Below are 25,752 nucleotides of genomic sequence, written 5' to 3'. Positions count from 1 at the left end.
AAACAGATATTTAAAAAAGAATACCATTAATTTTTTTTGTCAAACATATTTGTATTGAAAGTTTCGACAAAGTACATCATCTTACATTACCATTTAAGTCATTACATAAATGAGATTGAAAGGACCTCACAGACATCGTTAAAAGTCATGCAGACCGTTAGGGTCGGACCCTGGCCAAGACATTGTGGATTGCACATTGAAGGCTTACAGCTTCTAGCATAACAGGGCCAGGGTATGTCCCCGCTCTACACAGAGCGCGACAGGTAAATCAAGCATTTTCTCATCGATATCCGTGGCAGCTTTATCTGAAGTTTGACTGCAGCAGGGAAGTTGTGTAGACAGTACTATAGTGGAGTAAAAACGTCTCCCAACCGTGGAGCAGTGAACGAGAAAGAACCAGACAACTCCTTCCCACCCCCACCCCCCTCCCACAACATGGTGGCGGCATGAAAGAAAAAAAGAAAGTAGGGAACACAGAAAGAAACATGAATTGTGGAGGGTTTGAGAGATTGTACTTCATAGTTGGAAGAGGTGAAGTGCTCTGATGAAAGACGGGCAGACAGCAGAAGGCAGACCTCGGGAGAGAAAGGAGACCAGGAAGCCCCATTTGAATTCAACATTTGTAAACTCATCTTTGAAGATGTCTGACATCCGCTCTAAACTAAGGAACTTCCATAATCTAGAATGCCAGAGGGAAATCACCTGGGCTTCTCTCTTTTTCCATGCTGCCGCCTGCGTAGTCTTTGCAGCCTTTATACAGAGCCACATGATCTGTTTGTCCGCCCGGGTTTGGTGTTCTAGGGAAGGCCCAACAGAATATCCGCCATGGTAGTCGGTATAGGGTACCCCAACATATCTTTGATATGGGCGAGAATTTCTTACCAGTAAGGCCCTATGTTTGACAGTCCCACCAAATATGCTGAGAGTCTCCCAGGAGTCCACAACCCCTCCAGCACCTATCAGAACACCCAGGAAAAATACATCGAAGTTTGGAGGGGTGAAGGTACCAGTCTATCATGGTTTTAAGGTGTGCTTCCCTGAGTTTGACGGAGTGGTTGAATTTCGTAATATCAGACCAGAGATGGGACCACTCTTCGTCAGTAATATCCCGCTGTAAAATGCCCTCCCATACTGACATGTAGCGTGGACGAGGGGAGAATGAGGTAGTAAGGAGAAATTTGTATATAAAGGAAATCGTGCACCTCATTGACTTCGCCTTAGTGAGGACGGATTCAAATTTCATCAGGGGACGAGTAGCCGCCTCCCGGACCTGTGGCGTGAGGGCCCAATGTAATAGCTGCTGGTGACTGTATCTCTCTGAGTTCTGTAGGTTGTACTCCCGTTTACAGCTGTCAAAGGGAAGGGGACCTGGAGGGTCACACCAAGTGTGCCCTTATTTAAGGCAGAGGACTGTCATGGGTTTACCAGATAGAGCGGTGGTGGCAATGCACCCTGTTGTAAGGATCAATAGCCTGATGAGATCTTTGCATCATGGTCAGTGGAGTGGCTTCCTACTGACACACCCATGTAATGCTCCATTTCTATACCTGTGCCCAGACTTTGCGCTAACATCAAGTGCGTGTTTAGGGTGTTGGTGTGCGTAGCATAAAAGCAATGTGAGAGTGCGACAGAGTAAACTGCATATCCTGCCTGCCAGTTGTGTATACAAGTGGGACCATCTATCCCTCTTTTATACCCTAGTTCAAAGTCCTCTGTTACCAAGGAATAATGTGCTCTACAAAGTACTCAGGTGCCTGCTGTGCCACCAGGGATGGTGTCAGCCTGACAGTCTATCTAAGTCGAAGGGACATCACCTGCAGGCTGAATTACTTAATGGAGAAGCTGTGTACCTGTACTGAGGAGCCTAGAAGTCTGCCTAGAAGCCTGCCTGTCTGGTAAGAAAGGGAAGGGAGTTTGACTATCCAGCAGGAGGACAAGGCTGTCCTGGAAGAAGCAAGGTCTGACACATTCCCGGTATCTGTAGGGCGGGCCGGAAAGCCATCCAGCAGGACCAGCTAGTCTGAGGGACCCCCCCACTCAGACTCTCCCAACAGTTCAAGGCAGAAAATAAAACTCTACGACAACGTGATTGTTGAGGCCCAGTTGGATGATTGTGTGCTGCCAACCAGCCCGTTCAAGGTTGCATTTGCCAAATTCCTAACACAACAGGGTCTGAATCTACTGGCTTCCTGGATAGCCTGTGTTGGGCTTTTAGCCGCTGAATTTCTGACTACTCTGTGTCAGAGGCCCATGAGGGACAACAACTACTCCAGTGTCGAACACCCTGTTCGAGCTTATGCTTGTGGTCCAGCCGGCCACAGTGTGGGCTCAGTTGCTGACGGTCAGGCCTCCAGAGGGGCTGCACTTACCGACAGGCCAGGAGTGACTGCTACCTTGGGACTGCTGATCTTCAGGCAACTGCAAAGAAAAGACAGAGTGGGTGCCCTATTGAATGCAGCCCTACATCCAGGACAAAAGCCTGCTGGTGGGTCACTGCTCTCTCGAGTCTTCGGGCGTGCTATTCAAGTGCTGGGAAACAGGAAAGAGACCCAGACAAGACTGACTCATCCTGAGAAAGGGTAAGACTATTACGACAGAGCACACACCCATTGGGGTGACTGGAGTGACAGAACTGGCCCTATACTATATTCATGATACTCCTAAATGCCCCTAGAGGGGAAGAGGGTATCAGAACCAGACGCACCTGTCTGCAGCACATGGTAGTCTGGCATGCCTGCACTATCTTTTCACCCAGACTGTCCATAAAGATGATTTTAGAGCCGCTACGCACATAGCAGGGGGAATCACAGACCATTCGCTGGTGGAGGTGCAACTCGATGCTCTGGTTGTGGACTTCATCCCACCCTCAAGGGTTGATCCGTGATATTTAAAAGACAAGACGTCCAAAGCTCGTATGAGATGGAGCAGAATTCTATTTTTAGGAGAACGGCCGGCCTGTTGAATCAGCTTGCGTGCTATAGGGTGAATTCAAGGTAGTGATTTGAGGCCAGACACAAGCCTTGGTTGGGGGAATGCCAAAGGAATGTAAATGGAAGTGCGAGGCTCAGGACAGGGAATGTGCTTTCCTGTAGGCTTGCTTGGCAAGTGGGGAATCAGTTTCTCTCCCATTACACCATCAACTGAAGCAGCACACATTAAGAGCACTAATGGAAAATAGCGTGAACTCAAAGCCAATAAGTTGCTTGCATGGCTAGAGAGACGAGACAAAGGACGGAACTGGATCCTTGAGGTTAATGACAACAAGGGGATGGAAATACTGGGTGAGACTTCCTGAAAGACCTGACCCTGCCGATGCTAACGAATGAGGACCGAGACGCACTAGACCAAGACCTGACAGTAGACTAAATAAATAAGACAATAAGAACCTTGCAAACAGGGCAAGCGACGGGCCTGATGAGCTCCCGTTAGAATGATATAAAATCATGATGGATAAAATCAGGGAGTACCTCCAGAGTAGGTTTCAGACTGCCTGACATTAAGGGTGTCTCCCGGAGGACCAAAGAACGTCTGAGGTGGCGGTCATCCCAAAAAGGACGAACCAGCAACTGAGTGTGGGTCTTATAGACTTATCTCCCCGCTTAATATTGAGACTAAGGTACTTGCGAACGCCCTGGGGATCTGCCTGCGGACAGAAATTGCAACAGTGGTTTATCCTGATCAATCGGGCTTTATACCACACCAGGGAACGCGCTTAAATATCCGACACCTTAATGGAGTACCACATGCAATAGGAGATTCCTTTGCTGAACCAGTGGCGCTGCTGTTAAGCTCTTGTTTGTGGCCCCTCTAGCGCGCATAGGCGTCAATAATACAGTCTACCAATCTTTGCCGTCCGACAGGGATGTTCCTTGTCTCCTATGCTCTTCACACATGTTTGGGTTCACCAGGACCTCTCATATGGGATATTCCTGTTGATCAGGATATAATATCAACTGGAAGAAGTCCTTAATATTCCTGCTGGTGGCAGGGGCCCTGCGGCTGCACTCTAGGTGCACAGTTAGGGTGGCACTACATGGCTTTAAATATTTGGTTGTGTTCATTACAAGAGAGCACAGGCAGGAACATACTCCCAAAATTAGACCGTCTTCGCTGGGATGCCCCACACTTGCGGGCGCTCCCACTCTCCTTACTGGGCCGGTTGGCCCTATTTAAAGTGATGACCCTCCAGGGTCTCCTGTACATTGTGCAAAAAATGTCCTTTAAGATCCGACCAGACATTTTTTTTCAAAAGGTAGTCTGAGAACTTCGGCTCCTGTTGTGGGATGGCGGCACGTCACGCTGAGTAAGTTGCAGAGGGGAGTTTATTAAGATGGACTGGCGGCCTGGAGCATTCACAAGTTTTACTGGGCCTCGCAGCTGGTGGCAGTCAACAACTGGGTTTTTGCGGACTGTGAGGATCCTGCTTACCGGGTAGATAGTTTGGCCATGGGCAAGAGAGGTTACCCCACCCCGGTGCTGTATCGAAGAAAGTATGAGTGCACTCTACCTACTCATACCCAAACATTGGTAAGGGCGAGGAAAGAAGCTACTAAGTATTTAGGCTGGGAAGGTAAGCTGACTGAAATTACTCCACTGTATGATGGTGATCTCTTAAGTGCAGCGGGAGTATTGCAGGGCTTCACAAAATGGGGATTGATTAGCTTAGAACGGCCGGGCGATGTGTGGAGGGGACAGGCACTTGTGTCCTTCACCATCCTACAACAAAAGTATAAATTAGGTGACTAAAAACGGTTCTGACATTTGCAGGTGGCCACGCTCTGCAAAGTCACATCCGGGAAGGGGGGCAGTTGCCTGATGCATCCCTACTGGTGGACCAGCTATTAATTGATCCCCTGACCAAAAAAGTAATCTCAACCATCTATAGGAAGTTGAACTACAATTCTCTGGATGCCTTGGGGATGCGGAGAGCTGTGCGGGAGAGGGATCTAGGAAAGCTTGGCGATGGCGATTGTGTTGAGGCCATTCAGGGTGTCAGGGAGTTGGCAATTAGAAGTAATTTTTGTCTAATTTAACTGCAGATACTGATACTGCCAAATCAATTACCCTGTTTACATTAAAGGGCAGCTTGAACTCAGAGCTCAACAACAGACTCGATTGAATAAATGGCCAGCACACTGCTTATCTTGCCAAGACACAGGTACTTTGTAAAACTCTTTTTATTGAACAAATGCTCAATCAATAGTGTTAGCCACCACAAGTGTGGAAGGGTATGCTCAGATGTGAGTCCCTTGCTTACTGCACCATCAGGATTCAAGCAAGCCGGGCCGAAGACGGCTGTATTGCCAGAAACCGGTCCCCGGAAGCTTGTTTCCTTTCCAGTAAAGAATTGGCTTGGTAGTTTGGTCTGCCCTGTTCCCATGATGCACTGGTCCAGGGACAGACTAATTTGCATATAGCCAGGTTCTGAACTGGGATGGTGCAGTGAGCTAAAAAACGGTGATGGATCAAGCCCTGATCTTTTGACTGGGTAGGAGTGTTCTGCTTAATTCAGATACTCTGTCCAACACCACCCCCTTTTTGAATCGTTTTAGCCACCACAAGTGTGGAAGGGTATGCTCAGATGTGAGTCCCTTGCTCACTGCACCATCAGGATTCAAGCAAGCCGGGCCGAAGACGGCTGTAATGCCAGAAACCGGTCCCCGGAAGCTTGTTTCCTTTCCAGTAAAGAATTGGCTTGGTAGTTTGGTCTGCCCTGTTCCCATGATGCACTGGGCCAGGGACAGACTAATTTGCATATAGCCAGGTTCTGAACTGGGATGGTGCAGTGAGCTAAAAAACGGTGATGGATCAAGCCCTGATCTTTTGACTGGGTAGGAGTGTTCTGCTTAATTCAGATACTCTGTCCAACACCACCCCCTTTTTTAATCGTTTTAGCCACCACAAGTGTGGAAGGGTATGCTCAGATGTGAGTCCCTTGCTCACTGCACCATCAGGATTCAAGCAAGCCGGGCCGAAGACGGCTGTAATGCCAGAAACCGGTCCCCGGAAGCTTGTTTCCTTTCCAGTAAAGAATTGGCTTGGTAGTTTGGTCTGCCCTGTTCCCATGATGCACTGGGCCAGGGACAGACTAATTTGCATATAGCCAGGTTCTGAACTGGGATGGTGCAGTGAGCTAAAAAAAGGTGATGGATCAAGCCCTGATCCTTTGACTGGGTAGGAGTGTTCTGCTTAATTCAGATACTCTGTCCATCACCACCCCCTTTTTGAATCGTTTTAGCCACCACAAGTGTGGAAGGGTATGCTCAGATGTGAGTCCCTTGCTCACTGCACCATCACGATTCAAGCAAGCCGGGCCGAAGACGGCTGTAATGCCAGAAACCGGTCCCCGGAAGCTTGTTTCCTTTCCAGTAAAGAATTGGCTTGGTTGTTTGGTCTGCCCTGTTCCCATGATGCACTGGGCCAGGGACAGACTAATTTGCATATAGCCAGGTTCTGAACTGGGATGGTGCAGTGAGCTAAAAAACGGTGATGGATCAATCCCTGATCTTTTGACTGGGTAGGAGTGTTCTGCTTAATTCAGATACTCTGTCCATCACCACCCCCTTTTTCAATCGATAGTGTTGACACCGAACATACGGTGCACATTAGTGAGAGTGATTAGACTAAAAACACAAAGTCTGCAAATATAGAGTGGGTAACATAGCTTGGCTTGTCCTGACACTCCCTGGCCAAATCCCACTACACAAAACTAGATTGCCCTTTATTGAAGGCAGGTAGTCCTCCGAAGGTTCTGGAGGTCGTTGGGCCTGCAAGACGAGTTTACTTTTGATTCAGGTTCATCCAGGGATGCAGACAGGCCAGTAGGACTGGGACCAAGTCCATAGTTCTCTACAGAGCCTCACCAGCAGAGAAGGCTGCGGTGCCCGGCTCTTCTTAGGTCGCCAAGAACTGAAATTCAGGGTCTGGGGATGCCACCTAAAATCTTGATTTAAGGGTGTTACAAGGGAGTGACAGGTAGAGGCTAATGGGCCCCTTTCCTGGGGTGTCTATACCCTCTATCATGCCCACCTCCTGTGCGAAGGGGACACAGTCCTAGCCCTGATTGGATAAGTCCCACCATCTTCAAGATAGTGGGCACTACAAAGTGTACTTCACTTCGCCTCTAGCACCTGAGGGGTGGAGTTGACAGAGGGAGCGGGGGTTGCACCTCCTGCTCTATCTAAGGTTTCCCACCTGTCCTTGCACCTAAAAGGGGGTGAGGACAGGAAGATCACTTGCTCCCTCTAACAGGAGAGGCTGGGGTCGCATTACCAAGGCGGCAAGGCCTTTGAAAATTCCTGCCACAGATGGCTCTGCCTGACCAGGGGGAGGTGTGAGCACCTCCACCAGGAAAGGCATTGTTATCGACCTCGAAGCGCACAGGCACTCTACCCATGTGGACAGAACACTGTCTGGTGGTAGCAGGCTGGCTCAGGCCAGTCGGTGCCCACACTAAGGATTGGTAGATCTTAGGGGACCCCTCTAAGGGGCACTCTGTGTGCAATTTTTTTATAAATCGGACACTGCAATCAATGCAGGTTTAATATGCTGAGATGTTTGCTATCAAATATCCCATATTTCAGAGCAACGCACTTACTACAGAGCTTCCCTGGTCACTTGCAATATCCAGAATCAACAAGGATATTGCTGGGGCATATCTGCTCATGCAGTCTGGACATCGTTAACGTTAATAGAACTTCAAACATGGGAGGTGGGAGACCCATCACACTTATGAAGGAGTCCCCTGTCCTCAAAACTCTATTCAATAATCTTTATTTCGTTGCAATAGCATCATAAAAGATAAACAAAATACATAATATTTATACACAATTCATAAAAAAACGTGGCCACGTTATCATCAACAAGTGTGCAAAAAGGTACAATTCAAAAGTGCTAGTGCATGACCAAATACTATCCCTGAGCCTTCACAGCTAAGTCACGGGAGTGGGCTTAGAACATACATCAATAAATATAGTTAAAACGAGGTTTAAAATATTTACACAATTAAAAAAGCATTAAACTAATTTATAACAGTCAGACACTTAAAAATGCAGTGACAGTTTTTGTCTAATAAATTTTACTGCCAGGAGGAATCTGCTGATACCAAACACTATAACTTGACTAGTGTCCGTAATTAATATTCTTCCTGCTTCCTTGTATGAAGTTATTCCAATGTTACGGCAAAATGGCACTATCCATTTTCTTCTAGTTTCTACATAACTTGGACAGAAAAACAAAATATGAAAAATGTCTTCTCTTACATTATTTGTGCATAAGGTACATTTATCGTTACTACTGTTCCCCCATTTTGACTCGGTTTCCCGAGTTCTTAATATACCGTACCTATACTTTAAGTACAAGGTTTTTGCTAATGGTGGCTGAATCTCATCAAGAAACATTTCCAACTGGGCTACATTTTTCATCAATAAAATTTTTTCAGTTAAGGGGCCATGTGCTCCAACGTATACAGCATCATGGCTCACAAAAGCCCAAAAGGAGAGTTTAACTATTTTCTTTGAGGACACAGTCAATGATTCCGGCTGGCTCCAAAAGTGGGATAAGCCCAATTTTATTAACCAGCTTTTAACGTGTTTAAACCAAAGAATCTTATTACTCGTGTCTAGTTTCAAAACTTCAACCAATCCATTTTTATATTCAGTTAGCTCTGGGGTAATCCACAACCTGACCCATAACAATAGTGGTCTTAATATTGCGTGAAGGTCGGTGCGTCGTATATTCATATCAAGGAGTAGGGGTAATAATGGAGTATTACTAGGAATCTTTAATAATCCCCTTAGAAACTTATTCTCCATGATTTCAAATGTCTTTCTACATACGGGTCCCCAAAGTTCTGCCCCGTACAGAACCGCTGACTGAACCTTGCATTTAAAGAGTTCTAACGCTGGGGTAACTGATTTGTTTACACAGTTGGTATGTCTTTTCAGTATTGGTAAACAATTTTGTTTAAACGCAATTTTTGATTTTTCTAATTGGGGTTTCCAATTTAAGGATGAATCCAATAACACCCCCAAGTAAGTGAAACTTAGTTCATAATCAAGTTTTTCTCCATTCAATGTTAAGTTTTTCCTGAAACTTTTATGAGGGTTAAGTGCCATATATTTAGTCTTTTTTACATTAATTTCTGACCCTTTTGTGATACAATACTGCTGGAACCTATCTAGTAGGATCTGTAGCACCCGAGGGGTTTGAGAAATGAGAATCGTGTCATCCGTGAAGAGGAGGGACGGGACTCGTTCCCCCCCCAAACGCGGAGAATCATTGTCGCAATTCTCCATATAAACTGCAATATCGTTGACATAAAGGGAGAAAAGTGTAGGTGCCAGCACGCACCCTTGGCGTACTCCCCTCTTAATAGGGATTTCATCTGTAAGTTCGCCGTTGGGGCCCCATCTTACCCTGGCATAATTGTTCTGATGTAACCTAGTCACTAATTTCAATAATTCATTTGGGAACCCCTGGTTTTTCAGTGTATTCCACAAAGAATCACGGGGAATAAGGTCAAATGCTGCTCGTAAATCTACAAAGGTAACGTATAAATTACCTCTGCGGATGATGACATATTTCCAGTACAAGCAGCATAGCCTTAATACCTGATCGATGGTCCCTGTCCTTTCCCTAAACCCTGCCTGGTACTTGGATAAAATCAGGTTTTCCTCCAACCACGTATTTACGCGGTTGAGGATATGTCTGGCATAAATTTTCTGCGTTATATCTAAAAGGCTAATGGGGCGATAGTTCGCTGGATCCCCTCTATCCCCCTTTTTAAAAATGGTGATGATTTCAGCCCCATCCCATGTATCAGGGATTTGGTCGCCTGCTGCGATGACATTAAACAAATGATTTAAATAAGGTGCCCAGATCTCCATATTATGTTTATAAAGATCACCAGGGATCTTGTCAAGACCCGGGGCCTTCCCTTGCTTCACAGAAGCAATTGCTGTTTCTGTCTCTTGTATATCGAAGATTACCAAGGGGTTTTCAACATCCTCTATCTGGGTTACTATTTCATTTGCGTTTATCATAAGCTTTTCCTCTGTAATTTGGGCTGCATATAATGATGTAAATGATCAACCCATATAGCTTCATTTAGGAAAACCTCCCTTGAGCCTTTGTCTGGCTTATTCCCTTTGGCTACTAACTCCCAGAACTGCCTGCTGTCTTTAGCTTTTGCAGCTGATAGCATACTAGACCACAGTTCCTTGTCCCAGGATGATTTTGCGGTAGCTAATGTTTTATTGTAAATTTTCCTTTTTACTTTGAGATCTACTGGGCTTTTAGTTTTTACCGCATTGATCAGGTCGGTCTTAGCTACTCGGCATTCCTTGTTGAACCAGGGTTTGCCTACTGGTTTTATATTCGCCGACCCGTTCCCTTTCCTAGGTTTTTTAGTAATAAGATCAATCAATTTTTTACAAAAGGATTTGTGTAGTCCAATAAATTCGCCAGGTTTACATTCATCCATATTATAGGACTCAAATGAGTTCACAAATGTGGTATAAATGTTGGCCAACAGATCTTTTTTTTCAAGAATATACGCCCATTTAACGGCCCTTCGATTATTACTTAGTACAACATTGTCACAGATTAATGGTACTTCTAGGCTAAGTGTACCCTCAGTGACACCAAATTCTTTCAAGATACTAGACAGAAAACTCATTTCCAACGGGAAGTGATCGCTCTCAAAACGTTCTCTAACCTTTAAGTCATTTGTATATGGCCACAAATTAAAAGACACAGAAACATAATCTATCTTGCTACTACAATTCCCCCTACTAAAGGTAAATGCTCTCGGGGAGTCTGATGGCATGCGGCCATTACAAGCTCTTAGACCATAGCCTGTGAACAGCCCCGAAATCTGGAGGGCTAGTGTAGTCCCATGGACAGGTCCATTATTCAGGGCTGGTATCCCATTTGCAACGTCCTCATCCTCATACAGTTTAACCATCCCCACAATTGGCTCAAAATTGCAATTTAGGTCACCACATAAAATGATACTTTCAGCATGGTCTAAGGTGTCCATAAACATTTCCAATTTCTCTATACATGGAGATTCCCTATTAGCGGGACAAGGTCTATTGTACACATTTATGAGATGAATTACCCTCTTGTCACTTGTGGTTAGTTTCAATCCAAGTATGTCTAAGGAATCGGTGTTTAACATTTTTACCCCCACATCAATAGTTATACTGATCCATATTACCAACCCTCCCGAGGCCCGCCCTCTTACTGAGGGGACGGCCGCCACTTGGTAGGTTCTATATCCTATTCTATGGACCTGATCCGTGGCCCATGTTTCCTGTAGCACACAGATATCGAATGAATTAATATAACTATTCCAGTCAGGATCACACATTTTTGCTCCAACACCAGCGATGTTCCAAGAAACTAAATTTAACAATGAGGCTCTCTCTTTTGGACAAAGTGTACTAGGTTTAACAGTGGGAGGTAGATTATTATCAATAGTTGTACAGATGTTTGGGTACGTATCCACAAATAACCCACTGCTATCGCTATCTCCTTCATTTGGATCACGCGATCTTGTGCGTATTTCATGTTCACACCCTGCCATATTATTGCTATTACAAAATTTTTCACAGCCAATCTCCTGGTGGTTAGGTGGTGTATTCACCTCCACACTCTCCTTAGGAGGTATATCGTTAGGTATATGAATTACATTATTTAAAGAAGAAGATTCCTCTGGTCTAGTGGTCAATGTTAATACCTGTAGTCAATCAACTGATTCTAAGCAATCAAATTGATTGTAGGAGAGGAAGTTAAAGGGGTGTGGGGTTTGTCCTAACCAGCCTCCTCCTTGGTGTCTCCTTCCACGGTGTCTTACCGTGGTCCACCCATCAGTTCTAGAATGAAAATGACCGGGTGGGTAAAAATGTGTTAATTTAAATGGATGTATGGTGGTGGCTGGGTCTGGATTAGGATATTTCCAATTGCAAATATAATTGACTATTCTTGGGTTGTCAAAATTGATGACTATGTTATCCCCTTGTATGTCTTTCGTCATGTGGCCCACCCATGATACTCGCCTAATACTCAATATATTACCCCTCAAGCCAGGGGGCAACGGCCTATTGGTATTTAGCCATTGTGTCACCCTTTTCCAGAGGTAGGATGTACTTTCCAACTCCTGCTCACCTAGCTCAGGCACTCCAGTCAAGATAGCCACAAATGGGCAAACCTCCGGGGGAAGATCAAGTACATCCTTGACCTGGTCTTTAATAGGCCTATTTGCTACCCCCTTACTGCCTATAATGTTCGGTGTACTTTGCTTTTGCGGTTGGTTATTAGGTACATCACAAGATATCGTAGGGTCGCCCACATTTGGGTTGGGTACTACTTTTTCCTTTTGCATAAGTATAGTATCTGGGGTGTTTGCAGGAATGGCTGCTATCAGTGTTGGTTGCGAGTTAATACTGGACTTACTCAATTGGATATCTATTCTCTCCTTTATGTCCCTCTCTATGCGTTTTAAAGATACCTCTATTTTACTCAATCTCACCTCTAATGGGTGGAGCATGTGTCGTAGTGCTTCAAGTATAGCTATCGAAGCAGAATCCCCCCCTTCTGCACCAATCCCAGTTAAAATCTTGTTTATGTCAGCAGCCCCTTCCAGGCTAGTATTAGGAGACACAGGATGCTTAGGACCCTTCTTCCTCTTACCACTGGTATTGTTTACAGGCCCTTGTTTATTCTTTTGAATAGCCCCTGTGTTCATCCCTTTCTGCTGCCTGGTATTATATACTTTGGCTTGCTCAACGGGTACCGGTGCAGCACGAACATTAGGCAAATTATTTGGTGATTGTAAAATAGAATCGGGGACAGTTAGAGTACTACTCTCTGTAACATTCAATATATCATTATTACTAGTTGTATCCACGTCAGTTCCATTACTTTGAGGACCATTAGTCTTTCGTGCTTTTTCAGGTCTGTCTCTAGCGATGGGTGTTTTAGCTTGTGCCAACGGCCCAAGAGAAGATCTTCTCGCCATATCCAATTCCTGCGAAACCCTCCTTTCCATGATATTTATACTCTCATCCACCACACAGTTCATTCTTTTGATAAATTGGTCCATAGCGCCCGTAAAAGCAACAGTATCACTCTTCCCTTTACTTTCCTTTGGTGGCATACCAATGGTAGAGAGGTTGTTATAAGCAAGAAATAAGTTAAAAGCAGATTAAATTCAATTAGTACTCACGAAATAAAGTGTAGCATGGACAAGGGGAGTAGGCCAACCAACCACTACTGACCACTGAGGGCCACAGAGGGCCCGCCCTTTGCCCGGGCTTAGCCCCCCGTGCGCGACTCGCGTGGCGAGAGGGGGTGTCAGGCTTTTACTGGCGCCTCCGGGCGCTCCGCACGCGTCACGGGCGCGCCGCCGCCCAAGAGGCTGCTGGGGAGTGTGGTCCGTTGTTCGCGACCTCCTCCTGAGCCTCCCGGCGTGTCACACTCCGGCCGTTTCCCTCACGGCACTGCCCGCTGGCAGTAGGACTGGTTAGGATTCTTGGTGTTCCCCCTCTGGGCTCCCGGGGGTCAGGCTTTTACTGGCGCCTCCGGGCGCTCCGCACGCGTCACGGACGCGCCGCCGCCCAAGAGGCTGCTGGGGAGTGTGGTCCGTTGTTCGCGACCTCCTCCTGAGCCTCCCGGCGTGTCACACTCCGGCCGTTTCCCTCACGGCACTGCCCGCTGACAGTAGGACTGGTTAGGATTCTTGGTGTTCCCCCTCTGGGCTCCCGGGGGGTCAGGCTTTTACTGGCGCCTCCGGGCGCTCCGCACGCGTCACGGGCGCGCCGCCGCCCAAGAGGCTGCTGGGGAGTGTGGTCCGTTGTTCGCGACCTCCTCCTGAGCCTCCCGGCGTGTCACACTCCGGCCGTTTCCCTCACGGCACTGCCCGCTGGCAGTAGGACTGGTTAGGATTCTTGGTAAATATGGCACTTGCTCAGCATTGGAAGCGTCTATTTTAAGGCTAGCGCTGAGTAGCTGATAGTTACCAGTGGTCGGCAAAATGTTATACAAGCTGCAAAGTTACAGAGATCTCGGTTGAAACCCTTAGTACAAACAGAGAGTGGAGGTAATAAAGAAACTGCACGGGCAGGGGGCAGGATTGAAATGAAATTAAATGAAAAAGGCTTTTATATAAGCCTGGCTACCCAGAGGCAGGACTAAAGGGGGGCCCTTAGGGGAAGAGCCAGGTCTTCAGCTGTTTCCGGAAAGCCAGGTGGTTCGATTCTTTCCGGAGAGAGAGTGGTAGGGAATTCCAAAGCTTAGCCGAATTGTATGAGAAGAGGCAGCCACCCGATCTGGCCCTCATTATTCTAGGAACCTCGGCCAGGTGGAGCTCGTCAGAGCGAAGTCTTCTGGAGGCCTTGTGTGGCCTAACCAGGGCCTTGATGAGGGGTGGACCGTTTCCCTTCAGAGATTTATGGGCGACGCATAGAGCGTTAAAGCGGATTCTCTCCTGTACCGGGATTGGTATGTTACTGACCAAACTCACTGGAGAAAAGAGAGGATTAAAAAATAGGATCTACCATATGGGATGGACCAATCAACAAGTGATTTAGATCTGCATTTGACATAATCAGTAAACAGAACTAGATGAGCTGACAACCTGCACACGCCAGGGTGAAAACAGAAACACGTGTAGGCTACTGCACATGCAGCAAATTAATATGGCCTACGCCAGACCATTATAAAATTCTATATTCATTCTACTGACCTCCCGACAAATTTAACAAGAAAATCTTGTCACTAACATAAATGCACTAAACACACAGTCTCTAGCTGCTGCTAATATCAAGTGCACATACTTTCAAGATATCATCTGATCACTAAGCCCACTCATCATTCACTCCACACTCTCTACCACTAACCTTTCTTCGTACTTTCCTCTAAGATCACAACTTTGGGGAGCACCCCGCTACTTCACTTACTGCCCCTCATCTCTCTTTTATCTCTTTGCTGAACACTCTCACTTTAATTCTTTTTTTTTCACCTTGAGAACCCATTGCAATTCTCAAATCAGCCAATCCATCTTGCACAACATCTGACCTCTTCATGGGCGTGAATGTTAAACACCTTATTGGATAAATTTCTCGGCTGAACCTCACTACTAAATCTCTCCAGCTTAACTAATATCTATTCACTGCTTCAAAACTGCTATTGTTTTATCCCTTTTCAAAATCTTACTTGTGACGGTTTGTCACATGGCTCAGTTAGGCCCAGGGAGAAACGCTGCCATTTTAACATGGATACGTTCGACAAAGTTGCCTTTTTTTTCACATAATGACTTTTGACGCATTTGCATCTGTGAAAGTGAAGGATTAGTTTCCATGAAACTACTTTGCTTACGAATTCCACTTTGTAAGAACACTATCACTACACCATGACCAACTCATAAGGTCTGAACATACATTGTGCAGATGAGACAGTTTGTTATTCATTCATGAGGTGAAGCAGCTATCAATAGATCATGAACAAAGGCGGCCTGACAAAGGTCTCGGCCTGGGAACAAGAATGTTTTTGCAATAAATAAACAAGAATTTCTGGGTTGGGGCAGAGGAGCACTTGCTGTCATTGCAAGGTCACTCCATGCTAAAACCTCAACTCAGCTGCTTGCCAATCACTCTGCCAGGAGGGATATCCAACATGTGAGCAAGACGGGTGTCAGGAAGTCTCTGTAGTACACAATGGGATAGAGGATAAGGAGTGCTATGCCATCCCTTCATATATTTCTAGCCTCCTATATTCACAGTCCCCTGTTACCAGTTGGCCGTTTTGCTGCCAGCAAGAAGTGGAGAGAGGGGAATCGGCAGGAGGCCCCTTTAAGCCGGAGATGAGGACAGACGTCAGACGATACACGATTCAAGAAGGCGGGACGGAGAGCGCGTCAGGTTGGTCAGTAATTGGTCCAGCTACATGCAGCAAGGGAGCGCGAGGTGGAGAAACCAGACGGAGAACACCTAACAGCCTTCCGAGAGAGAGAACCGGAGCCCTGGAGAGGTCACAGCTTGTCCGCGAACAGAACACCCCAACCCGGCAGAGGAGGAATAGCTGAAGAAGAAGGAGACCAGACCTCAATGAAGGACCCCTAGTCACTACGCCACGGCCTCGGAGGGACGTGGCTCTTCCAGGTGCGTCTGGGCGTCTGAAGGGGTTTTGGAAAGGGGCTGAGTCAGAGACGGACGGGAGGGGAGGCGGAGGGGTGAAAGGGACTCAGGGAAAAGAATATAAGTGAGACGGAAACAAAGACAAGAGCAGAAATCATTGGCTACTCTTTTTCTTTTGGTTGCTCCAACCTCTACCCCCTCCCTTCACATTTATGCATAGCTATTATTTATAGCTCACATCCTCCCTTGACTAAACCATAAAGCAAAAACACTTACCTGAGCCTTTTCTTTCTGTCCGAGGGACGACGGCGGCCGAGGCTCACCTAAGGGACTGAAGTGGAAGACCTTGTGGGAAAGAAGAATATAACAGAGACAATCAATCATTGTGATTTCCTGTAATACTAATAAAAAGTGCATACCAAGAAATTATTCAATGCAGTGAGCTCCTTCTTGACCGACTCTTCTACATACTTGGTGTAGAATGTGGGCATAATTCCATTAGACCGAGATGATGGAAAGCCTAATACAACAACTAATTCATGGTCAAGAAAAATTGGAATGGGCCATAGAGAGACAGATGACGATGGCCCAAGTGGACAGGGAAATGTTCAAGGCTTCGCTCACCCAGCAGGTTGAATGCATACATAAGGTTGCTGACAGTCAAACGCACTCAACCACGAGCCAACAGAGCCACCAAGGGGTACATTCAGGGCACCCCAACACATCCCCCTAGAAATATCAACCGGGAGAGGACCCGGATGCCTTCCTTACAAATTTCGAAAGGGCTGCCCAAGCTGTGGATGGCCTGGGGGGAAGTGGCGTTTCTTTTTAGCACTGCTATTGACAGGGGAGGCCCAGGCTGGGTACCAAGTGGCTAACCCCACAGAAAACACTCCTTACAAGGATATTAAGACTGTCATATTGGACCATTTGGGAATGGATCCCGAAGTATATCGGTCAAGATTCAGAAAGGAACGAGGTAACCCTGGAGGTACCCCAAAGACAATATATATTTTTTTTAATAGTTTTTATTGGCATTTCATAAATTGATTCATAACAAACCGCGCCATGTCGAAATGGCGTAACATCTTGTAGTTTCACTGCATTACAACACTCCTAGACCAACAATTCATAGACATATTTCATATCAATAATACATGCATCATCACAGTCATGGTACATTACAGCTGCACAGCGGGGTCATTTAGGTATTCAACTAACCAATTCCAGTAGTTCCTGGGTCGCGATCTTATAGGCAGTTCTTCTTCATACGTCAATAAAGTGTCTTTGCAATAAATCATGTCTTGTATCAATGCTTTCACCTTAGGACTCTGTCTACTTCCCCATCCGATCAAGACTCTGCGCTTTGCCACAATCAATGCCACTAAACAAAACTTACGCTTCATTGCACGAATTTCCGGCAACAATCCCAATAAACATGTCTGTATAGTGCAATCTATGTGTGAGCCCACCATGTCTCCCAACTTAAGCACCACCTTCTCCCAGAAGTCAGCTACCCCTTTACAATGCCATGCAAGATGTATAAAATCTGCCCCCTCAGCCCCACATCGTTGGCACCTGGAATCCTGACGAAGCCCAAATCTGTGCAATCTAGCCGGAGTGTGATAGGTTTGATGCAAACATTTGACATGTATCAGTCGTAGGTTACCAGTTGGTGTCAGTAAACCCGTTATGGACCCAGCTGTAGACCACTCGTCCGCTGTTAGTGGGACAGTTAAATATTTGTTCCATTTCTGTAATGCCTTATCCGTCGTTGCCCCTATCTCTTCCTGCAGTGTTGTATATAATCTGGAGACCAGGTGCTTGGGTGCAGGCGATATAAGGAGCAGTTGCAACGTCAATAGTACTGGTGGTTCAGTGGGGTAAGTCGGGTACAGTGCTTTTATCGCCCTCTTTAGTATAAAGTACGTAAACTTAAAAAGCGGTGTTTGATTTTGAACATAATCGTAATCCTCTAGAGTCTTGAACACCCCATCTTGATACAAATCACCCATCGTGCACAGTTCTGTGTGTTTAGGTCACGCATTCACACCTCCCAGCCGTTACTGGCAGTGTCTCGCGCGTCTTTTAATGTATTGCTTTGAGATGCTTCCCTTCATTAATGTCCTTCCCTGTTACAAACACTGCCCGCTGGTTTCCGCAGTCACTTTCGCTGTTGGAGTTTTAGCAGAACGTTCGCATTGATTACGGCAACCTACGCGTTTGTGTATCTCAATGCTGTGTCCTTCCGTATATAGCGATCAGCATTACGCCGTGTATCTTTCGTGTGATGGGAGCACTGCCGCTCACCTCCACTGGACCACAGACTGCATCACGCTGTGTTTTATTTAATAGTGTTTTCCATTACCACTAGTGTTCATCATTATGGCTTGTTGCTGTAGGTAGTGTCAAGCTCTCTCGCCTCTAAAGACTTCGTATATCCTGACACAGAGCCCGGGGCGTCGCCATTTTAGGTCACCAAATGGCGCCCCTTCATCACTAGTGTCAGTCACCGATCCGGTTATATGAGCAGTCTCTATTCGCCAGTTTGCCAAATATGAGTAACACAGTTATAGTTCCAGACGCCGGATTTTATTGCGTTATAAAGTGTGTCCGGTCATAGATCAGTTCGTTTGTTCAGGCTAGCTACTCTCGGGTTGCCACCATTTTAAGCCACATTCAGTCACCTCGGTCTCCAGCCGCACTTGTTTACGATCGTTTTTTATCTTTAATACACCGTTCATATGTTCTCACCGGTCTCCGTCGATCGTCACTATTGCTCTCGGCTCTGTTCACTGCATAATGGTAGAGTGCAGGCTGTCGAGAGGAATCTCCGTCGTCCGATTTCAACAGCCACAGGGCGCCGCCATCTTTGATTGCTCGGTGTTTTCTTGGCAGCGTTCTTTTAGAGCATTCTTATTTCCCGCACTGGGACACAAGCATGCCCAGAACCATGCTCTGATTGCTCACGCCAGGTTCCGATCATCGTTCAGTGCCGCCGTTATCTCGCTGCTACGCAGGAAGCGCTGTTTTTCGCCACTCGTAAAACCTTATGAAGCAGCCATTCCGCTGTGCGCCCTCTAGCGCCCTCCACCCCAAAGAAAATATTATTATTATTTTTTTATTTTTTTAAGGGTTTTATTGAAGAAAACAAGAGAAATTTACATATATCGGGTGTCATACATAAAATACAATATAGCGATAGGTGAGCGACTAAATCAATGCGGGAAATACAATTCGCAGGAGTATGCAAGTCAACCTAGTTAGGTACATTAAAAAGGAAAAATAAGATCAACAGTCCAGCAAAGTAGCAGCCAGCAGGGCTCACCCACCCATATTTCAGGATAATGAAGGCCAACTGAGACACCCCGATACATAAGAAAATCGATATAGGATAAACGACCCATCTCTCGTAAAAGAGAAAAAAGGAAAGAAAAAAAGGCCATAGCACTAAACTAAGGCAAAATAACAAACCCCTCCCCAATCCCCCCACCCTGCACCCCTGCAATGGCTACGGCCCAACCCCACTGGCAGTGTGCCTGTCGCCCCGGAACTAGTCCTAAAAGAAGAAAAAAGAGAAAGTGGAGGAGGAAATATCAAACAGACCCCCGGTCTCCCTTACCCCCCACCAGTAGCAAACCGCCCCTTCACGTATCCAGAATAATACAATGCAATGATTAAAATCAGACGGGGGGGGGAGCTTGTAAGAACCACCCAACTCCCGCGCCATTATAGGTTACAAATCCCGTATCAAGTGTAGTCATAGTTCAAACCCATCCAGTCAAAGTCAACCCTGGCCGCTGCGATTCTTCATGCAAGCCCTGTCCGCCCGATCCGCCATTCTAATGAGTGTATCAAAATGTTGGGAAAGTTCAAAGTCAGTTTGGCAGGATTGAAGCCAGGATAATAGTACACAAAGTCTAAAAGTCAAACGATGTTTGCTGTCCACCAAAGATAGGTCTCTAGAGCGTATTTGAACCATACAGGAGAAAAAGGGAGAGGTAACAAACCTACAGTCACTGGAGAATTTGCTCCGACATATAAGATCATCCATGTCCATCAGGGGCGGCATCGGCATGGGGCAGGATGTACATTCGATAGTCCCGGGCTTGCTAGCAGTCATTCGGGGGCGACAAAAAATACCAGGTCTGGCTTCAGCGCGGGGCCCGCCGTCTCAGACACTTCTTGCTCCGCGGGTAAAACAGCTTGTTCCAGAACCAACAAAGGGTCGGAGTCCGGTCTCCGGCAGATGATATCAACCGTTACGACCATCCTCTGGATGATGGCGGTGACCTGTGAATGGAGCTCCCCATTACCGTGTGCAGCGACGGTATACATTCCACCCGCTCCATCGCTCCTCACAAAGCGACCGAGCAGGTCTCTGAACCCTGGAGGTCGACTACGCCGGGGCACCAGGCACAGGCAAATCCAGTGACAACTGTGGGCACTCTCAAAAGCGCGATCTCTACACCGTCGCCGCCAGCGAGGAACCAAGCCCATCGACCCCGGGAGCCCAACGGGGCCTCCGGGCAGCGGATCCCCGACCACAGCAACCGATGCGTCACGTCGCCGCAGCTGCGAGATAAAACTGCCACCAGTCCACCACCCAAAACGGACAAGAAACACTCCAATTCGGGAGACCGGACTCTACCCACATCCCGCTGCTGATGTTATTCAACTCCAACCTGGCTGGGTGAGAAATCGAGGCCCAGGCTTCAACTCTGGGTTAGGCCGAGAATGGGACACGGCATATCTTCATCATTAAAGCAGCTATAAATTCCGGGATTGCACCTTTAGAGTCAGGAACACCTCAGCTGCACGGGAGTCAGGCGAGAAATCAGGATAATCATCAGGATTTATGAGCAACTGGCGGAGGTCGGCGGAGCCGGGAGCTTATGCGGCCATCTTGGTTGCTAGCGTAGCTCCTCCTCAAAGAAAATATTTTTAAAGTTAAAGGCGGCTGCGGATAAATGGTTAAGGCCCCAAGAGAACAGCAAGAAACAAATATTGGTGGTCATTTACCTGGAGAAGTTTCCTGAGGTCTTACCAACACCCACCCAGAGGTGGCTATGTCAACAGCCACATCTCTCTGTGGATCAAGCTGTGGAGATGGCAACGTCCTTTGCTCGGGCCCAACCAAAGACACTAGCTTTTGAACCTGAAAGGTCCTCACGGTATGCCACAGGATGCATGCAAAATGAGAAGAAAACCGGGCCACCCCAGGAGTCTCTGAAAGGCAAGCCCTCTAGAGGTGATGCTGCTCCGTTCCAGGGACCCCAATGCTACGAGTGTGCGGAGTGTGGGTATATAGCCAGGACCTGTCCCCCAAAAAAGTCAACGGAAGAACCGACGGATGTCAGTTGTATACCCAAAACCATCCTATATACAGAAGAAATGGGTTCTGCCTTCTACTTAAGTCTTACACTCAATGGAAAAAAACGTGACAGCCTTACTGGATTCGGGTTGTAGGCAGTCCGTCGTACAGAGCACACTGGTGAAAGACTTTCAGATCTGCCCGGAGCAGTGCTTAATTTGTAAAATATTAGGTGCAGGTCCTCACATTTTTTTAGGAGGCCACACCCACTCCCCCTGCCCCGCCCTTTCCTCAGTGGCCCCACCCACTTCATGTATTAGCTCCACCCACACCCATAAACCTCAACACATCAGAGCCGCCTCCTCAACTTTTGAGTTCCGCAAGAAGCTGAAACCCCGGCTCTTCACATAAGAACCTTCGGGGGCCTCACACCTAAACACCTGTCCAAGCGCCTGGATACCCTCTTGAGTGATTAATGCACTATGAAAATCAATATAACATAACATATTATTATATGCGAACGAGGCTGCAGTGCGTCTAGTTCTGTGTATAACTGAAGGTTGAGTTGTGTGGTAAGATTGTTTGATGGATAAGTGACCGCCAACCTACCGCCAAGGAGTCTTCAGCGGTGATGGAGGCTGGCGTGGCTGCCAGGATGTAAACACAAAACCTGCTGTGTATCTTTCTTGAAACAAGCTAACACTTAGCAAATATTAAAGCCAAGATATGGCACCAATGCTTTTATTGATGAAATATTAACTTCTATACTCAGTTTCTTAAAGATATATATTTTTTAAGTGCTGAGTTATGGTCTTAGTGATTACAAAAAGCTAGTGATTATGATTTTGTGTGTCAAGCCAGGTGTGAAGTCACGCCTAAGTGTTTATTTATTGAAATGGCCAGAATGTCAACTTAGTTTTTTGCCTAATACGCACAAACTGTACTCCGTCCATTTCACTTTCTTTTGCCAATGCATTGTGTATTTTTTAAAGGAACATAGCTGGTAAGGTTTCAAAAAAATCAACGTCTGTGAGATTAACTTTTTTTCTCTTGCCATGATAGGTCATTCTTCTGTTCTTGTGTCCAAATTACGCAGTTTGGTACTGATGCAATAGAGTTTTCCTCTAACATGTCTATATATTGCCCACAGTGTAATCAATATCTTTTGAACCTGTTAACCATTGCAAACTTCAATTTTCACACATCATTCAGTAAATAGCTGTTTTTGCATATCAGGCAGAAGTGAAAATGTCGGTGCAAAATGGTACAGCAGGAGAGCAAAGTGTATGAATCCTGACCATGGCAAACAGAAGTGGGACACAGAGGTTGAGTAGCTTGATCAGGGTACTATCTTTTTGGAATGGGAAGCCAAGATTTGATTTTAAAACATTTTGTTCCAATAGCGTAGCCAGTGTGTCATGGGCCCTAGTGCAAAGCAGAAAATGCCCCTACCCACACCCCACTCCTAGCTGCTGTTTGGATTGTAAACAACAGCAGTAGGCCAACTGAATGAGCCTCAGTGCTACTGCACCTGTTGCACCAATGGAAACAACAATCCTGATTAATTCGAAACCAAGAAAAGTAGTCCTAAGATCAGCCCCTGCAAGTAAAATCCTAAATAAATACTCTGTTAGGTCCTTTGATAAAACTGAGACACATACATCCCTCCGTATTACCACAACAGAATCATAACTCTGTACCAGCTCCTCGCTGTGGAGTCACTGGACCGAGGAGGTAAGAGTGTGATTGAGAGGGTGGGCTGTGCCTGTGTGGAGCTTGTTCCAGAGTGTAACACTGCTCTCTGTGGGATGCACATTTCTGTGGTGGCCATGGTGGTGTGTTAATAAAGCTCGTCATTGCAGCATGAATGACTGGCCGTGCACTCATGGCACTGTCCTGTGAAGCCCGGGTTCTGCAGCGCCCCCGTGTGCACAGAGCATAAGCGATAGTGAAAGGTAGACTGGAGTCCTTGGCACACGACATTTGCCTCCGCCAGCGCCAAGCACCATCTCTGACAGAGCACGCAGCACATTGGGCCTAAGGGCAAACTGCCCCTTCGGAGAATGACTGGAATGACTAGCTGGGGGTGGCGGTTAGAAACGCTGGGCTTGGACTGGTCTGTGTGCACCTTTTTCCTTTTATAAAATTCAGAAACAGATCTTTTGGGGGAACAACAGGCTCCAATATTAGTTAAGATCTGGCAAGAGGACTTTTTTCCCTTTTGCTCAAGAAAACACACCCCCCTATCTCCCAACACTCTTTCCATCCCTGCCTCTTTGCAACATTTTTTCCTAATGCGTACACAAAATATGGCATTTGACAGAAATCATTGGCTACTCTTTTTCTTTTGGTTACTCCAACCTCTAGCCCCTCCCTTCACATTTATGCATAGCTATTATTTATTCCTCACATCCTCCCTTGACTAAACCATAAAGCAAAAACACTTACCTGAGCCTTTTCCTTCTGACCAAGGGATGACGGCGGCCTAGGTTCACCTAAGGGACTGAAGTGGAAGACCCTGTGGGAAAGAAGAATACAAAAGAGACAATCAATCATTGTGATTTCCTGTAATACTAATTAAAAGTGCATACCAAGAAATTGTTCATGGCAGTGAGCGCCTTCTTGACTGACTCGTCTACAATGGGGAGCTACAAACTCTCCCCCCAGGGAATGGGGGACAGAGACACACACACACATACACACACACAGGAAAGCATCGTAGGAAAACACCGGATACAGTTTTTATATGCTGGCATATGTACATTGTTTTAGAAAGATGGTGGAACTATTAATTTTGTTCAATGTGCTTATACTGCTAATTACTTTTATCACCTCTTTCCTTATCCGGCAGAACCCAGAGAGTCCGCCTCCCCCTTTCCGATCCAAAGCCACCACGATCACCTGAGGCGTACCCCAAGGATCATCCCTCAGCCCTACCCTTTTCAATATCTACATGGCACCGCTCGCCAACATCATCCGAGCACACCACCTGAACATCATCTTGTACACCGACGATACCCAGCGGATCCTCTCCCTCACCAAGGACCTGGCCACCGCCAAATCCAACCGCGAAAGGGAATGAAGGCTGTTGTAGACTGGATGAAGATTAGCCGGCTGAAACTTAACTCGGACAAGACAGGAGGTCCTCATCCTCAGATCCATCCCCTCTGCATGGACGACTCCTGGTGGCCGGCTATGCTGGAAGCTGCCCTGATACCCACCAACATCACATGCAACCTGGGGTTCATTGTGGACTCCACGCTCTCTATGGCCAAGCAAGTTAATGCTGTTTCCTCTTCCTGCTTCAACACCCTCCGCATGCTCTGAAAGATCTACAGATGGATCCTCACCAAAACCAGAAGGACGGTCACACAAGCAATCGTCAGCAGCAAGCTGGACTATGGCACCGCCCTCTAGCAGGAACCACGGCCACACTCCAGAAGAGACTCCAACGCCTACAAAACGCCTCGGCACGCCTCATCCTCGGACGCCCTCGCAACAGCCATATCACCACCCACCTGAGAAACCTGCATTTGCACCTGGTCAACAAGAGAATCACCTTCAAGCTCCTCACCCACTGTACAGCAGCACTCTGCAGCACCACTGTACAGCAGCACTCTGCAGCACCACTTTACAGCACCACTCTGGAGCACCACTCTACAGCACCACTCTACAGCACCAATCTAAACCACCACTCTGCAGCACCACTGTACAGCACCACTCTTCAGCACCACTCTGCAGCACCAATCTAAACCACCACTCTGCAGCACCACTCTACAGCACCACACTGCAGCATCACTCTGCAGCATCACTCTGCAGCATCACTCTGCAGTACCCCTTTACAACACCAATATAAACCACCACTCTGCAGCACCCCTCTGCAGCACCACTGTACAGCACCACTGTGCATCACCACTCTACAGCACCACTCTGCAGCACCACTCTACAGTACCCCTGTGGTTGTGTGTGGTTGAGTGTGTGTGTGGTTGTGTGTGTATTTTGGTTGTGTGTGTGGGTGTGGTTGTGTGTGTGGTTGTGTGGTTGTGTGTGGGTGTGGTTGGGTGTGTATGGTTGAGTGTGGTTGTGTGTGGATGTGGTTATATGTGGTTGTGTGTGAGGTGTGTGAGCATTTGTGGTTGTGTGTGTGGTTGTGGTTGTGTGTGGTTGTGTGTGGTTGTGGGTGTGGTTGGGTGTGGCTGTGGCTGTGGTTGTGTGTGTGGTTGTGTGTGTGTGTGCATGGTTGTGATTGTGTAAGGTTGTGGGTATGGTTGTGTGTTGATGTGGTTGTGTGTGTATGTG

General features: G+C 46.8%; 1 protein-coding gene across 1 annotated transcript in view; it reads right to left on the bottom strand.

The window, feature by feature from the left end:
* Positions 1–25,752, bottom strand: part of LOC144805503 (uncharacterized) — a 1,226,074-nt gene that overhangs the window by 4,539 nt on the left and 1,195,783 nt on the right. Inside the window, exons 3-4 of the mRNA XM_078672045.1 lie at positions 23,902–23,971; positions 16,416–16,484 (exon numbers count right to left, since the gene is read on the bottom strand). The gene's annotated coding sequence lies outside the window, so the exon portion shown is untranslated. The remainder of the gene's footprint in view (positions 1–16,415; positions 16,485–23,901; positions 23,972–25,752) is intronic.

Source organism: Lissotriton helveticus (assembly GCF_964261635.1).
Source record: "Lissotriton helveticus chromosome 1_1 unlocalized genomic scaffold, aLisHel1.1 SUPER_1_unloc_12, whole genome shotgun sequence".
Lineage (NCBI taxonomy): Eukaryota > Metazoa > Chordata > Amphibia > Caudata > Salamandridae > Lissotriton > Lissotriton helveticus.
Note: the sequence above shows the minus strand (reverse complement) of the source record. Positions and strands in the feature narration are given on the sequence as shown.